Source organism: Bos grunniens, chromosome 14 (assembly GCF_055505025.1).
Source record: "Bos grunniens cultivar Pamir isolate PY7600 chromosome 14, Bosgru_T2T1.0, whole genome shotgun sequence".
In the NCBI taxonomy this organism is placed as follows: domain Eukaryota; kingdom Metazoa; phylum Chordata; class Mammalia; order Artiodactyla; family Bovidae; genus Bos; species Bos grunniens.
In genome coordinates, this window is record NC_141178.1 from 35,905,640 (window position 1) to 35,921,720 (window position 16,081).

The 16,081-nt window shown below is 44.8% G+C and overlaps 1 protein-coding gene across 11 annotated transcripts in view; it reads right to left on the reverse strand.

Annotated features, from left to right (window-relative positions):
- Positions 1-16,081, reverse strand: part of EXT1 (exostosin glycosyltransferase 1) — a 314,140-nt gene that overhangs the window by 44,791 nt on the left and 253,268 nt on the right. Inside the window, exon 1 of one of the 11 annotated variants that reach the window (XM_086336356.1) lies at positions 1,093-14,496. The exons of the other annotated variants lie outside the window; for them this stretch is intronic. The gene's annotated coding sequence lies outside the window, so the exon portion shown is untranslated. Of the gene's footprint in view, positions 1-1,092; positions 14,497-16,081 lie in introns of those variants that run through there. 11 annotated transcript variants of the gene reach the window in all.

Consider the following 16,081-nt stretch of genomic DNA (forward strand, 5'->3'; position numbering starts at 1 on the left):
GGGGGTAAGAGCTGGGGAAGGGAGGGCATAGTTAGGAAGTTTGAGACGGCATGTACACACTGTTGTATTTAAAACAGAAAACCAACAAGGACCTACTGTACAGCACAGGGAACGTGGCTCAATATTCTGCAATAACCTAACTGGAAAAAGAATTTGAAAAAGAATAGATATGTGTGTATGTCTAACTAAATCACTTTGCTGTATACCTGAAACTAACACATTGTTAATTAACTATGATGCAATATAAAATAAAAAGTTTAACAAAGAACATTCATTGACAATTTCTGGAAATTGTCCTAAGAGCATCATGACACGTGGAAAACCATTCGTTCAGGAAAATCTACCAAATCTCAGCAAGAACTGTGAGCATCTGGGGCATCTGAGCCAAGATCCGCTCCATTACCAACCCTCACTAGCTCTGCCTTACAGAAGCTCTAAGGTAGGTGAGTATAGCTGAGAAGACTAGGATCCCTCTACCTCAGCTCTCATCAAGAAAGTGAAGACAACCTATAGAAAAGAAAGCAAATATTTTCAAATTATCAATTTGGTAAGTGGCTTTATCCACCAAAGGTAAAGAACTCTTGCAAACCAACAATCAGGATAAATAATCCAATTTAAAAATAGGCAAAGGCTTTGAATAGATACTGTTCCAGAGAAAATATGCCAAGTGCCAATAAGCACATGAAAAGATACTTAACCATTAGTCATTAGGGAAATGCAAATCAAAACTATAAGATATTATTTTATACCACAAAGATGGCTATAATCAAAAGGACAGATGACAACAGGTGCTGATGAGAAACTGGAATATAAACCTCATATATTGCTGGTGGGAAGGTACTATGGTACAGCCCCATTGGAAAATAGTCTGGCAGTTTCTTTTAGAACTAAAAATGAGCTTAGTGTATGACCCAGCAATTGCATACTTGGGCATTTATCCCAGAGAAATGAAAGTTTATTTTCATGCAGAAACTTGTCCATGAATGTTCACAGTTTTATCCTTAATAGCCCCAAACTGTAAACTATCCAAATATCCTTTAATGGGTGAATCATTCAACCAATTGTGGTGCATGTATAACTTAGAATACTTACTAGCAAAAAAAAGGAAATGTCTCTCCATGAACCCTGGCAAGGCATGCCCCCCCACTATATGGGTGAAAGGTCTCCCCTGATCTTCTGGCTCCAGCACTGGTGACAGACACATAGTAGGCCTTCAAGAAACACATGTTGAGTAAATTAATGCATGAATTAGTAGATGCCTCCCCTAGAATACACTGCTGCATCCATGTTGGGAGACATGCATGGTCTCAGCACAGCTACTGCCATCATATGAACTGGAAAACTTCAGGCTTGTATGTACAGATACACACAAGCAACCTTCAGGAAATTATTCTCAGTGAAAAATCCAATCTTGAAAGGACACACACTGAATTATCCCACTTATATAGCATTAATCAACTAACATAATTACAGGGATGGAGAACAGATTAGTGGTTACCAGTGGATAGGGATGGGGGAAAACATGGGGAGAGGACAGGTCAAGTGAGGGGGACAGTCTTTTTAGTGACCACTTCTTACCTATGATTTAAGCTTAGAAGTATAAATCATATTGAAGTCATAAACTTCTTAAAAACAAGAAATAATGAACATATGAGATCCTAAGCAAGAAGGTAAGTAGATGAGGGAGGCAACTAATCTCAGATACAGATTTAATTAATAATGCTTTTGTTACCCTTTTCAGATGGCCATTAAGTCCCTGCTTATATAGATGATGACACAGAAGGTAGAACAGTTTCTATAAACTACTGTAATGAAAAATGCAGTAAAAATGACATGACCCCATATTTAACCTAGAAACCAAAACCATTCTACGACCGTAATAATTTTCTCCTTAAAGGTGTATTGAATAATACATGGGATACACCCCATTTAAAATGGGCCATATAATAATGCATAATTGAAGTCCTTCCCCTCCATATGAAACGCATTCTTTTTTCCTTTTTTGGCTGGCAGCAATTCAGTGCGACCAGGAAATGGGTGCAGGGCAATGTGGCATTAGTGCTGGGCTCCTCACAGTACACTCTTCCAACTAGAAGCATCATCTGGGAAACTGGTAGAAACGTCAATTCTCAGCCTCACCCAGGCCTGCTGACTCAGAAACTCTGGGGGAAGGGCCCAGAATTCCATGTTTTAATAAGCCCTCCAGGTAATTAAGATGCACCCTAAATTTTGAGAACCACTGGCATGGTAGTGAAGAGCTTAGTAATTAAGAGCTTAGTGGTCTAAAGCTTAAGCAGCTTTAGACCAGGCCAAGCCTGGGTTCCACTTTTATCTTGGCTATTCACAAACTGAGTGATCTTGGGAAAAGTTATTGAATTTGTCTAGATCTTAGTTTCCTGGTTGGCAAAATGGGGATAATACTTTTACTGGGAGGATTAAATGATACATTTTAACGAAAGCCTATTACACTCTATAAACAATCCATAAATGGTAGCTGTGATTATGATGATGGAAGGGAGGCAACCAGATAGAATGGAAAGTACAGCCAACTTGAAGTCAGAAAGCCTGGGCTGAAGAACTTGGGTTCTGGACCTACCACTTTCCGTGTGTCCCTGTGCAAACTGTTTAGCTCCTCTGAGCCTCAGAGATGTGAGGATTAAATGAGATTAAGTGCATACAGTAGAAACTGCAATGCACTACATGACTGTAAATTTTTGTAGAAACTACAGCAATTCAAGAGGAATAAAAACATTTCAAAAAAGTAACAAACAAATAAAAAAGATCAGATTCCCAAAGACAGTGCCAGGGAGAAGTGTGGAGCAGACCCTTGGAAATTAAACAAAAACAGAAGCTATGAATCACAACAGCAGCTTCTAATTGAAAGGATTTTGCCTTATTATCAAAAGCTCCACAGCCAAGGATGCTGCTGGCACAGTGTGCCCACGGGTCCTCCTGGGCTTCCTACAATTCCTTAGTAGCAATCTGCCATGCGAGGCTATTTTCTGCTAATCAAAGAGGACAGGGAAGAAGTGAGGCAAGCCCGCATCTCTGTAGTCACACAGTTTTAGTCTCCCCCAATGATGCTACTGTTTGTCTCAAGTATTTATTTACAAACTAAGTGAGGGACTTCCCTGGTAGTTTAGTAGCTAAGGCTCTGTGCTCCCAGTGGAGGGGTCCTGGGTTCGATCCCTGGTCATGGAACTAGATTTCATATGCCACAGTTAAGGGTTCACACTGGGCTTAAGAATTAAAAATAATAATAAAGAAATAAAGTAAGTAAACTTCTATAGCTGATTTGTTTTCTCTCAGCCCCCCATCCTCATAAGTACTTAAACTTCTTTTCTTACCCCCAGGGTGGAATCACATTTCTGAAGGAAAAAAAAGAAAGAAAGAACACAAAAACAACTTAAGACTGCTGTAGTTACAGTGCTGTGGGATAAGGGAAATAAGCTTCCTCAGCATCTCTGCTGTACTTTCTTTATTCATTCAGCAAACATTAGCTGAATGCCTACCGTGTGTCAAGTACTGTTCAAGGAACAGTACTTCTCCAGGGAGAAGGTAGATGTGTTATCAAATGATTGTCATTTAGTGAGGGATATGGGAGGATGGAGGCAAGGATGCAGAGAAGACCAATGACAAGTCACCCCTTGGCTCTCGTGGGAAGAGTGAGAAGAAAGCATGTCTCCTGGAGGAAGGGAGACTCTGAGCCAAATATTAAAGGAAGAGCAAGACCCAGTCTGGGGCTTTCCTTGTGGCTCAGTGGTAAAGAATCTGCCTGCCAATGCGGGAGACATAGGTTCAATCGCTGATCTGGGAAGACCCCACATTCCACAGAGCAACTAAGCCTGGGAGCCCAACTACTGAGCCTGTGCTCTAGAGCCTGGGAGCCCAACTACTGAGCCCACGTGCCACAACTATCGAAGCTCACACACCCTAGAGCCCGTGTTTCACAACCAGAGAAGTCACTGCAATGAGAAGCCCCCCACCACTAGAGAGGAGCCCCCGCTTGCTGCAACTAGAGAAAAGCCTGAGCAAAGCAGTGAAGACCCAGCATGGCCAAAAGTAAATAAATAAAAGTAAATTAAAAAAAAAAAAAAAAAAGAATCAGTCTAGCAAAGACCTGAGAGGAGGCCATGGGCATTTCTGGTGGTGGAGCTAGCAGAGGAGTGAGACAGTGAGATAAACTGCCCACAGTCTGGGGTCAGGGGTGGGGAGGGGCCAGTGAGGCTGCTGGTACAGGCAGGGTCTCCCTGGAAAGATCACGTGTGATAACTGCTGGACCTCAGACATGACCCCGTGTGGGCACTCGTGAGCCACTGAACGGCTCAATGACCTATCATGGAAGGAACTCTTAGGTAGGACTTGATGTAAGCCAACTAGACAGGCAGGCATGGAGTTCAGAGAGCCCCATAACCTTGCCAATGCAGGTCATCTCAAAGGAGGCATGAGGCTCCAGCTCCAGGCTGTTTTATTCTAAAGGGCCTTTGCTCTCCACTACATGGCACTGCCTCCTGGGGCAGTTCACACAAATGCAGCTTCCGACACAGTGATGTCCTCAACGGTTGACCTAGTTTCAAGCACTGGCAACAGACAGCCCCATTGCAAGGGACTCTTTTTCCCCTACTCGAAATTCTGCCCCCTGTCACATCCAGAGCTCAGTCTGAGATGGTGCTCTGTCATTTAATAACTATGGCCCTTTTGTGGATTACTACAGATTTAACATTAACAAATTTCAATTTTTTGTGAGAAAATCCCCAAATCCATAGCATGCAATAATATGAAATTGGTCCAAGGCACAGATTTGAACTGAGAAGCCCATGAGTGGGAACCAACCTTTTAGCTGGAAAATGGGTCCACTGGCCACCATTTTATCTCTACATGTTGTCTTGTAAGCAACACAGGGAAAAGTACAGGCCCACTGCGGTCCTTGTGAATTCACGGGACTCATGGAACCTCCATCTCTTCACACCACCTGTGTGCAGTTTCTGTGACCGTGAATGAGCTACTCCACATTCCCGAGTCAAGGAAATGCACATGGATTATCCTAGTGTGAGGTGCTGGTAACCAGAGTGGCTGCAGACTCAGGGACGCTCAGTGGCTCCCGACAGGAAGGTTCTTGCTATTCGGAAATGGTGAGATTCTAGCACAGGCCACTCTGCTGGACTTGAACCTCTGGGGCACCTGGTCAGGCCAAGGATTATGAACCAATTGCTTAATGATGCTCCTCTGAATGACGCTGCCAATCCCTTTCATACTTCTCGGCTTTCCACAGAAGACCATTTTCTTTCTATGTTCATTTAAATTCATTTCAATATTGAGAAAGGAAGGAGGAATAGTGTGTGGGCTCTGGCTGGGGTGGGAGGCACCAAACTCTCACATACTTTATCTCATTTAAGCCTCAGAGCCACCCAGGAATTGGATACAGGTATACCTGCTTTTCACAGGGAAGAAGAAAGGGCCAGACGGACTCTTGGAATAAAAATATTGTGTCTGAACACACTGGATCATAATCCCATATCAAGTCTAAACTCACTTACTCCATCTCTGCCCTTAATACCCACTGAAGGCTCAGAACTGTAAACTGTAACCAGATGGTAGCTTCACCTGCACACACTGACGAGTTTAACAGGCAGCAGGCACACCGTGCAGAAGGCCACCTTGGTTCCTGCTCATTACACAGCAGCTCAATGGCTAAAATGTAAAAGCAGGTGCCAAAAGGAGGACAGTCATTAATGGTAACAATTACAACAATCATCCCCCCACTGATTAAATGCTTCCTCTGCGTGGGGCAACAATCCACATTCATTCCTGCCCTTTCTCTCTACAACCCCACGTGAAGTGGCCGCCTTTTATAGATGATGAAGTTGAGGAGCCAAGGTTTTGTGGGGCTTGTACAAGGCAGACTCTGTGTTCTCAGAGACACCTAGAAGGAAGCAGTAACATGGTGCCAGATAAGGGACAAGGGAAAGATTTGGAATATACTGTGCCCATGTCTGACTCTTTGGGACCCGATGGACTGCAGGCCGCCAGGCTCCTCTGTCCATGGAATTCTCCAGGCAAGGATATTGGAGTGGGGAGCCATTCCTTTCTCCAGGGGATTTTCTGACCCAGAGATTGAACCTGGGTTCTTCAGCATTTCAAGCAGATTCTTTACCATCTGAGCCACCAGGGAAGCCCACTCTGTGCTGGGGACGTTAACAACCTTAGGAGGTTAACCTATTATCTGAACGAGGTGAGCTTTTGGAGCACCTGCTCTTGTGCTCAGAAATACCAAATTCCAAACTGCTCTGCTGCTAAGTCACTTTAGTCGTGTCCAACTCTGTGCGACCCCATAGACGGCAGCCCACCAGGCTCCGCCATCCCTGGGATTCTCCAGGCAAGAACACTGGAGTGGGTTGCCATTTCCTTCTCCAATGCATAAAAGTGAAAAGTGAAAGTGAAGTCGCTCAGTCGTGTCCGACCCTCAGCGACCCCATGGACTGCAGCCTACCGGGCTCCTCCATCTATAGGATTTTCCAGGCAAGAGTACCGGAGTGGGGTGCCATCGCCTTCTCCGAAACTGCTCTGAGATAAATGCAATTCCAGGCCACGTTAGTCTAAATTCTTTCTTTTATTGGAAATAAAGCATTTCTGAAAATGCTAAATAAAGGGCTCTCTGGGTACAGGGTGGAAAGAGAAGGGAGCGATAATTAAGGAGCCAGCAGCGACTGTGACCTCAGACGGATAAATAGGTTGAGAAGAGGCATACCCAGGTCTTGGCTGCAGAAGCTAAATGTCTGGGACCGACTCGAGGACAACTGAGAAGCCTGAGGTCATTATCTTACCATTAACCTTTCACCAGGCTCTGCGCCATGAAGATAAGCCAAGTGGAGCAGGGCCAGGAAGTGTGGACTGAAGCTGAGAAGCCAGCACCGGGCTGTCAGTATGGGCTCTCGAGCCTCGATGGTGACTCCTCTCCTTGGGGAGCAGCCTGTGGATGGGGCACTCCTTTTTCCACACATCCTTCTTCCTCTCCACCCTGAAGAAAACCTGACCCCCAAGTCCTGCCCAGAGACCCTCTTGCTGCTCACACAGTACCCAGGGTGACCTGTCTACTGCTCCCTCCAGATTAAGTTGCCTGTTTTCTTTTTTTCTTCCACTGGGCTTTAGGAGTCAGGACCGAAGGATCATGGTCCAATTTCCTCCCAAACCACCCCCCAGGGCCTGGCCTATAGGAACCACTCCAAACACAGGTATGGGGGACTTCTTCTGGAAGTCCAGTGGCTAAGACTCCAAGCGCTCCCAATGCAGGGAGCTGGGGTTTGATCCCTGGTCAGGGAACTAGAGGATGAGATGGTTGGATGGCATCACCAATTCAATGGACATGAACTTGGGCAAACTCCAGGAGACAGTAAGAGACAGGGAGGACTGGCGTGCTGCAGTCTACAGGGTCTCAAAGAGCTGGACATGACTTAGCGACTGAACAATAACAGGGACCCCACATGCCTCAACTAAAGATTCTACATGCCACAAAGAAGATCAAAGATCATGCATGCTGCAACTGAGACCGGGCACAGCCAAATAAATAAATACTAAACAAAGAAACACAAAAAAAGCATAGGTTTGAAATGGATGAAAAGTTCTCAGTGTCCACTGGTTTGCAGAAGAGCTTGGAAGCAATGGAGACACAAGGAAGAGAGGAAAGCCCTTCGTTATAACTATCTCTGCCCACCTACTATCACAAGATGGCCCACTCTTGACTTTGCCAGGTCTTTCTAGGATGATCCGTATTCCCTGTGTTCAGCCTGAGCCCAACTGACTTAGAGATGGGAAAGGAGTGTGGTTTACATATAGTGTCTTCCTTTTGTACATTTTCCATCCCTTCTCTGCCTCTATTTCCAAAGGCCTGGCAGTTTGTTAAAAATTTTGTCTTCTCTCTGAACACTGAGGGGAGAAGGGGGTGGGGAGATGCGTGTTTCAGCAGCTCTGATAAACCACATTATTTGCAACTCAAGTTACATGTGTGCACAGCACTATTCAAACTGAACCATCACCTGGCTTTTCTCCATATCTGAACTAAAGAAAAAAACTGGAGAACCTCCTCCTGTCATGATAAACACTGCATCGGTGCAAAGATGATGGCTCCTCATCCCTCCCAAAATACTGGGCTCACCCCATTGTTCTGACCACTTCCCTTCTTGAGCCAAGACATTCTCTCCTGCACAGCCAACCTTAGTCAGCCAGAGCCTGGATTAGGACGATGGCTGGAATTCCTGTTCTTGTCACCAGAGTAGGCGTGACATAGGAGCCGTTCAGTGGCAAATCTCACATACCCTGAATTCCTAGTTGGGGCTGAAGCCTTTCATCTGGTCCCTGCACTTAAGTGATTATAAAATACCTTGAGAATCCAATTACAAACAGCTAATGAATGATGCTGGTTTCAGCTACCCTCATTTCCCATCTCCTTTGCCACATCTGCCATTCCTAGGCTCCACCTTCTGACTCTGAGAGTCAGAGCCACCTCACTTCTGGGCCTTTTGAGCAAATGAGCAAAGGAGACCTCAGAACTCTGCACAGGCAGAGACGGTGCATCATCAAAAAAAAAATTGTAGGACACGATGTCGTGATGGCTGCATGAAGCTAGTTGTCTATGGAAAGTTTAATCTCTCCCATCTGGGTATGTAATATACAAATGTACAGGTGCATATGTGCCTCCATGAGACACAAAAATCTGTGTGATGATGAACAATCTGATGCCATATATTGCTATTGATGAGATCATCCTCCCATGAGGGGTTTGGTCACTGGAGACTGAGAAAGCCCGTAAACCTAGACTCTGCCATTTCCTTTGGCAGAAGCACAACAGTGCCCCAGAGTAAAGAGCCTGTGAAGCTCTGACTCATCTCTGCCTCTCCTCTAGCCATCTCTGCTCAGCACTGTTCTCCTTGAGAAACAGCTAAGCAGCTAGTTAACTCCTATGTGGCCTCATTTTGGGGAGAGGTTGTGAGGCAAGGAGAATGTTTAAAGCAGCTGATGGGGAAGAGGTAGACCAGATGGCCCTGTAGATGCCTTCATGCTCTAATATTTACTTGCTGGACAAATGAAAGTTAAGCATCTCCTGTGCCAAGTAGCATGCTGAGCACTGAGGAAACAAAGATGCAGAAGCCCCAGGAGCTGCCCCCATATTGGTTTTTGTAATTTCATGGGAACTAGAGTCTCCTTAGGAGAAGGCAATGGCACCCCACCCCAGTATTCTTGCTTGGAGAGTCCCATGGATGGAGGAGTCTGTTAGGCTGCAGTCCATGGGGTCGCTATGAGTCGGACACGACTGAGCAACTTCACTTTCACTTTTCACTTTCATGCATTGGAGAAGGAAATGGCAACCCACTCCAGTGTTCTTGCCTGGACAATCCCAGGGACGGGGAAGCCTGGTAGGCTGCCGTCTATGGGGTCGCACAGAGTCAGACATGACTGAAGTGACTTAGCATAGCATAGCATAGAGTCTCCTTACTCCCCTCCTGCCTTTATCTCTTTAATTCTACTCCTTTGAGTTCCCACATAAGCAGAGTATCAAGGAGCATACTCTGGTTCTTAATAGTTTTAGATCAGAATAGTTCAGTCTCATCCCCCCAAAATCCATTTTCCTTAGAGCAACCAAAGACAACTTTACAATGTCACTCCCAGGCTGAAAACCCTCCACCAACTCCTCACGGCCCTGAGAATAAGTCGCGCCCCTTGCCTTGGCTGACAGGGTTCCCTGAAACTGGCTTCTGCCCACAGCTCTGAGTCTCATCCCCTCACTCACCATCTACAGCTACACTGTCCTTCTCTCAGTTTCTAGAAACTCCATACTCATTACCATCTCAGGGACTTGTACTTTCTATGTCCTCTGCCTAAAACACTCTTCTCCCAGATCTACCTCAAGACACATATCAGCCTTCAAACAGCGGCTCCTCCTCAGAGAGGCCCTCGCAGACCAGCCTGTGTTCCCAGCACTCACTGTCCCAAGTCCCTATTTTATCTCGGTCCTAGGACTTAGTGCTGTCTGAATTCACCCATGTTTGTCTTTCTGGCCAACTGTTCCTATTCATCACTGTGACCCCAGCTGCTAGATCAGCACTTGGACCACAGTCATCTTTTAAGAAAGATTTGTCAAATGAATGCCAGATCTCCTTATTCCTCAGCCAGTAATGCCTGTGAGGTCACAAAGTGACCAAATCTCAGGGCACATTTGCAAGGGTAATTCTATAGGACAAGTTTCTACAAGGATAAAAGAGAAGTTTTCTCTCGTCTTTGCCGTATGCCATACCAGCCTGATATCTCTGGTTAACATTAAGATTCATCAACTTCTCCAAATGCCATCTGCTATGAAAGCAAGGTCCCATTAAAATGTCTATATAAAGAAAATTTAAAAAAAAAAAAGACTTTTTAAGAGATGTTTATATAGAGTGATAGGATGGAAAATGCATGCAATAACCCCTAGAAAATATAAGTTCTGGTCTTGACTTTGTTACTGTTTGATTTTATGCGACTTACTCTGGTTCTGAATCCACGCTTATTTATTAAATGGGACAATAATGCTAGTCTTGCCTACCTAATAATGAGGTCTACTGAGGATGTAATGAAACAGTTAGAGGAGAGTATTATGCAAATTTAAGTAATATCAGTAAAGATGAACAAGCATATTTTTGGAATGGCCTTTGTACATATGCGGCATAATGCAGAGAATGTCAAACGCCTGTTTCTTTTTCTTCTTTTTTGGGTCCCAAATTGTTATGTCCTCTCTCCCAGATGTATTCAGTTCTTCAGAAGTGCAGATGATTTTCCAAAAGAAGCATCTGGAATAGCTAATTTGTTACCAAAGCCAATGATTAAAACACATATGATCCTGTGGGGCTGAAAGGCCTGCCACGATTCCCAGTTTTCCACTGTGCTAGGTTTCAGCTATTAACCCATCAGTCTGTTTTTGGCGTATGAATTTGGAATGAAGATGGCTCAGAACTCTTGGCTACAGGGCCCTTATAAAGGGAGAGCAATAATGTCACACGGAATGCCGTGTAGCTTGGTTTCCATTAAGGTATCTTGGCTTTTAAATAAACTGTCAAGTAAAACTTGGCATCAAAACACAAAGTGAGTAACCTCCTTTGTAGAGGAGCTGACAGCGCAGCTGTGTGTCAGATAGATAGCTGCTAAGAATCAGCTCCAAAGGCGATTGCATCCTCTCTGGAAGGGAGTTCCACAAACTGCCTTCCTCAGGACTGAGTCAAAGCAAAATTCGGGGACGATCTTTATGGAAAGTTAACCCGGAAACACCCATCAACCATATCCCTCTCCACCAGTGCTGGGTTTTGGAATTATAAAAGTTTTGGAGGTGTGAAAACATAATTGGAAAACTTTTTTTTCCCTGCTTAAAGGGCTAATTGATTTCACAGGTGTTTAATTATCATTTGCTGTAAGATAATACCTTGTAGTGCCATAAAAAATGGATTTAATTTTCAAGTGCTTGCAAAACCACTGCCAAAGCCAAGTTTGAGCTAAAGCTAGATAATTATTCTATAAATCAAACACACTGCCTCCTTTCTTTGAAATTTTTAATACTTGGGGATAATGATATCTGACAACCTTGAAACTAACATGAAAAGGATTTTCCTGCCATGTGCCAAAAAGCGACCACAGGAGCATCACAGGCCGTTTGGTTCATTAATGGTGACTCAGGCAGCCTGGGGACCCGCCTGTGGGGCTTCCACAACCTGCCAATGGTAAGGGCACTGGTGTTATGTCGAGACACAGTATTCTCTCCCAAGATCAAATGGCCAGACGTCCAAATAAGGTCTACAGAAAAACAGAAAAGAAATTCAAAACCACTCTTTGCACAAAAACTGCCTGAAAACCACTGTAACTCTCTGAGCCCAAACTCAGAGCCCTGGAAAGTGGAGATTTTTCAACCTGATCAATAAATACTTTCCTATCTTAGGCTTAAGGCACAACACTTGTGCTTTCTGTTATAACAAGGGAGAGAAATCATGAAATCAACAACAACAACAACAACAAAACAAAACAAAACACTGGTACCAGCTGGGAGGTACCACAAAGATCACCCAGTGCCAACACCCAGCAGAAGTGAAGCCTTAGATAATACTACCAGGGGCAGAAAAAGATAAAAAGGACTGTTCTGAGCAAGTAGAAAAAGGAAGAAATTGCCTGAAAATTGATTTGGACTCCAATTCTCAACCAAAATCTAAAAACAAAAGAAGGAATGTTTTAAAAGGCCAAAAAAAAAAAGGTGTGGGGGGGGTTCATTCTGTAAGAGGAGTGGCTATTTCTCCAGCAGAGCCCAGTTTCCCTGCAAATGCTTCAGCCACCTTAAATAACTGGATGGGGATTTTTAGTTGGTGCCACATCTTGGATTTTTCTTTCCTCCAACTCTTATTCAGAAGCTGCTGAAGTCATAACACGTTCCATTAGATTAAGTGTGCTTAAATGATTTAAGAAAGCGGGGCAATCTGGCTGAGTGCACACACACACTGTCAGCATTATTTACTTTATTTAATGCCTGTGTATGGAGTGTGCACACTGCCCAAATCACTGTACAGCATGGGTTTTCAGGCAATTCAAGTTGGCCTTTGCAGTATGGGTTAAGGTATTATGAGGTAAGATGCAATATAATTGGTGCCATTTCTGGACACTGGGCTTGGGTCCTCCTAGTAAAAATCTGAGCCAAAGGCAGGTAGGCAGAAAAGCCAGGGGAACACATGGGTCCCAGGATAGTCTGAAAGGGACAGGATGAAAAGGCATTCATAGCGACTGGCTTGGGATTGCAATGGAAACTCCTGCAATGAATTAAAATGGTAATAATAATTATAGCTAACATTTCTTGTGTGTATTGCACGTCCAACCTTCTGCATAGCACTTTATGTCTATTTGGCCATTTGATCTTCCAACAACCCAATGACGTGAAAGAGAAGCAAAAGTGAAAGTTGCTCAGTGGCGTCCAACTCTTTGCTTCTCCAAGGACTATACAGTCCATGGAATTCTCCAGGCCAGAATACTGGAGCGGGTAGCCATTCCCTTCTCCAGGGGATCTTTCCAACCCAGGGATTGAACCCAGGTCTCGTGCATTGAAGGCAGATTCTTTACCAGCTGAGCCACCAGGGAAGGTAGGTAACATTATGTCTCCTACTTCCTAGAAGAGGAAATTGAAGATTACACCTGATTTGTCTAAACTGAACTTATAATAATAAGTAGGCAGGTGGGATCTGAATTCAGGCATTCTGACTGCAGGGCCAAGTTACTGTACAGCAATACGCACACTGTATATACAGTAATGCACAAACTGTATATACAGTATCACACACCCCCATATATACAGTAACACACTGTATATACAGTAACACACACACTGTATACACAGTAATATGCGCACTGTATATACAGTAACACACACACCATATATACAGTAATCCACACACTGTATACGCATACAGTGTGTGTGCGGCGCCTCCTATAATGTTTCAAGAAGACGTCCCAGGGACTGGCCAGTGAACTCTGCCTTGAGGCACACCGTGAGAACTACTATGGAATCTACTGGACTGATTTATGATCTTCTAATCAGAGACATGCCGGGCACTGGATCTTTCATCCAGCTCAGCATCAGAGAGGATCACCTTCCCAAGATCAGCTCACATTTAAAGTATGATTCTCAGGTCCCGGGGAGCAAGGAGAACAGGTGAGAAACAAGCTGTGGTTCATTTACTGTACTTTATCCCAGGCAGGACCACTTTGGAACACAGAAACATCAAGGCCTCTTTCTAAGAATGCATGTAATTTTTTCTTTCCAATTCCACTGAGGGGCTGTGGTGCTGAGAACTACAGCATACCTTTTAGATATCTCAGACACTTCTGTGGAGCCCATACTACATGTGTGGGTACCTGAGGCCACAGGAACAGGACAGGGAAGAGATAAATCCTGTCGGCCACTGGCACGTCATTCATTCATATATTCATCTGTGTACTCACTCAGCCAGCCATCCCCCATCTACCGATAATACTTACTGTGAATCCACTAAGTACCAGGCACCCTATTGTCAGCAGTGGAGAATTCAATGGTGAGCAAAACAACAAATTTAATAATGATGATGATGTTTCTTTATCTTATGGAACTGACAGTCTCTTTTGGGAGACTGATATTAAATAATTAACCATAATAAAATCAACTGCTGTGGTGAGCGTTCCAAGGAGAGACTAATGGTCCTAAGGGAGGACATGAAAGAGGAACTTGACCTAGTCAGGAGGAAGGGATTAAACTGGGGGCTAAAGGATAAGTAAGGGTCAAACAGGATTGTGGGGGGCAGGGAGTGGAGAGGGGTACTGTGAGCAGTGTTGACAGCCAGCTCTCAAAGACCATCAAGAAATTGAAAATACATTCCAGCCAGAAAAATAAACATACCACAATGAGTCATCCCAACAAATGTGACATAGACGGATCCAGAGGCTGGCATGTAAAATAAAGATTGGGCTGCCTGGGAAAATGAGTATTCAAGTTTGGATGTCTGGACAGATACACAACAGGAACTGTTGAGCGTGTTGATCATATTACTGCTGCTGCTGCTGCTAAGTTGCTTCAGTCGTGTCCAACTCTGTGCGACCCCAGAGACGGCAGCCCACCAGGCTCCTCCGTCCCTGGGATTCTCCAGGCAAGAACACTGGAGTGGGTTGCCATTTCCTTCTCCAATGCATGAAAGTGAAAAGTGAAAGTGAAGTTGCTCAGTCATGTCCAACTCTTAGCGACCCCATGGACTACAGCCTACCAGGCTCCTCTGTCCATGGGATTTTCCAGGCAAGAGTACTGGAGTGGGGTGCCATTGCCTTCTCCAGATCATATTACTAGCATCCCAGATTTCACACACCTGCTGAGCAGCAGACCCAAACCCACATTACAGGTAGGGAAGCTGCGGCCAGTGAGAGGTTTGACATCTTGAATACAGAAAAGCAAAGATCCTCAGGATCGTGCCAGTTCATATCACCTCTGCCTGCACCTCCCAGGACCTGCCAACTTCCCTACTTGAGACTTATTTATGAGCCCTTGTGGGCTTCCCTGGTAGCCCAGCTGGTAAAGAATCTGCCTGCAATGCAGGAGACCATGATTCGATTCCTGGGTCAGGAAAATCCCCTGGAGAAGGGACAGCTACCCACTCCAGTCTTTTTGGACTTCCCTGGTGGCTCAGATGGTAAAGAATCCACCTGCAATGTGGGAGACCTGGGTTCAATCACTGGGTTGGAAAGATCCCCTGGAGGACGGCGTGGCAACACACTTGCGTATTCTTGCCTGGAGAATCCCCATGGATAGAGGAGCCTGGTGGGCTATAGTCTATGGAATGACAAAGAGTCGGACACGACTGAGTGACCAAGTGCAGCACAGCACAGCACATGAGCCCTTCTTCCTGTTTGCCTCAACATCCTACAGGCTCGGCAGAGATGGTGCCGAGTCCCCAAATAATCATATTTTCATAGTAATTAAAAGCCAAATTCCCCAACTCCCTAAATGGTACGAGCAGCTAGAATGTCCTAACACTGAGCATCTCTAGGGTGAAGGAAAGCATGAGAGAAAGGAATGAAATGATTTAATTGCAAAAGGAGGCAGCTTTAGAAGTGGCCCGAGAGGAAAACAAGCTGGAGCTTTTACAGGGACAGCCTGCACAGGAGGAGCACCCAGGGGCCCTGTCTCCTACCTGTCCTCAAATACTGACTGCTGTGGGGCCAGCCTGGGGCCCATTGGCCCAGAGAGACCTGGGAGAGCATCTCTCTGCCACAGCAATGAGTCTTTCCCACTGAGTGTAACAGTCTTTAAGGTAAGAAAGCTGAAAGAGGCAATTTCAGTTATTAAGGCATTATGCCTGGATTGGAGCTGAGAACAAAAAAAAAAGCCAAAACTGAATTCACCTATCAAAGACACTGTTTCCTTCCATCTACCTCTTAGGCAAATTTAGGGATTACAAGACCTGTCCACAACCTCCAACACAGCAAACTCAAGATCATATTGAGAGGTCAGACCAGAGCAGACCACTACCACCTGTATCCTGAAGGCTGCTCATCTCTTAGAACA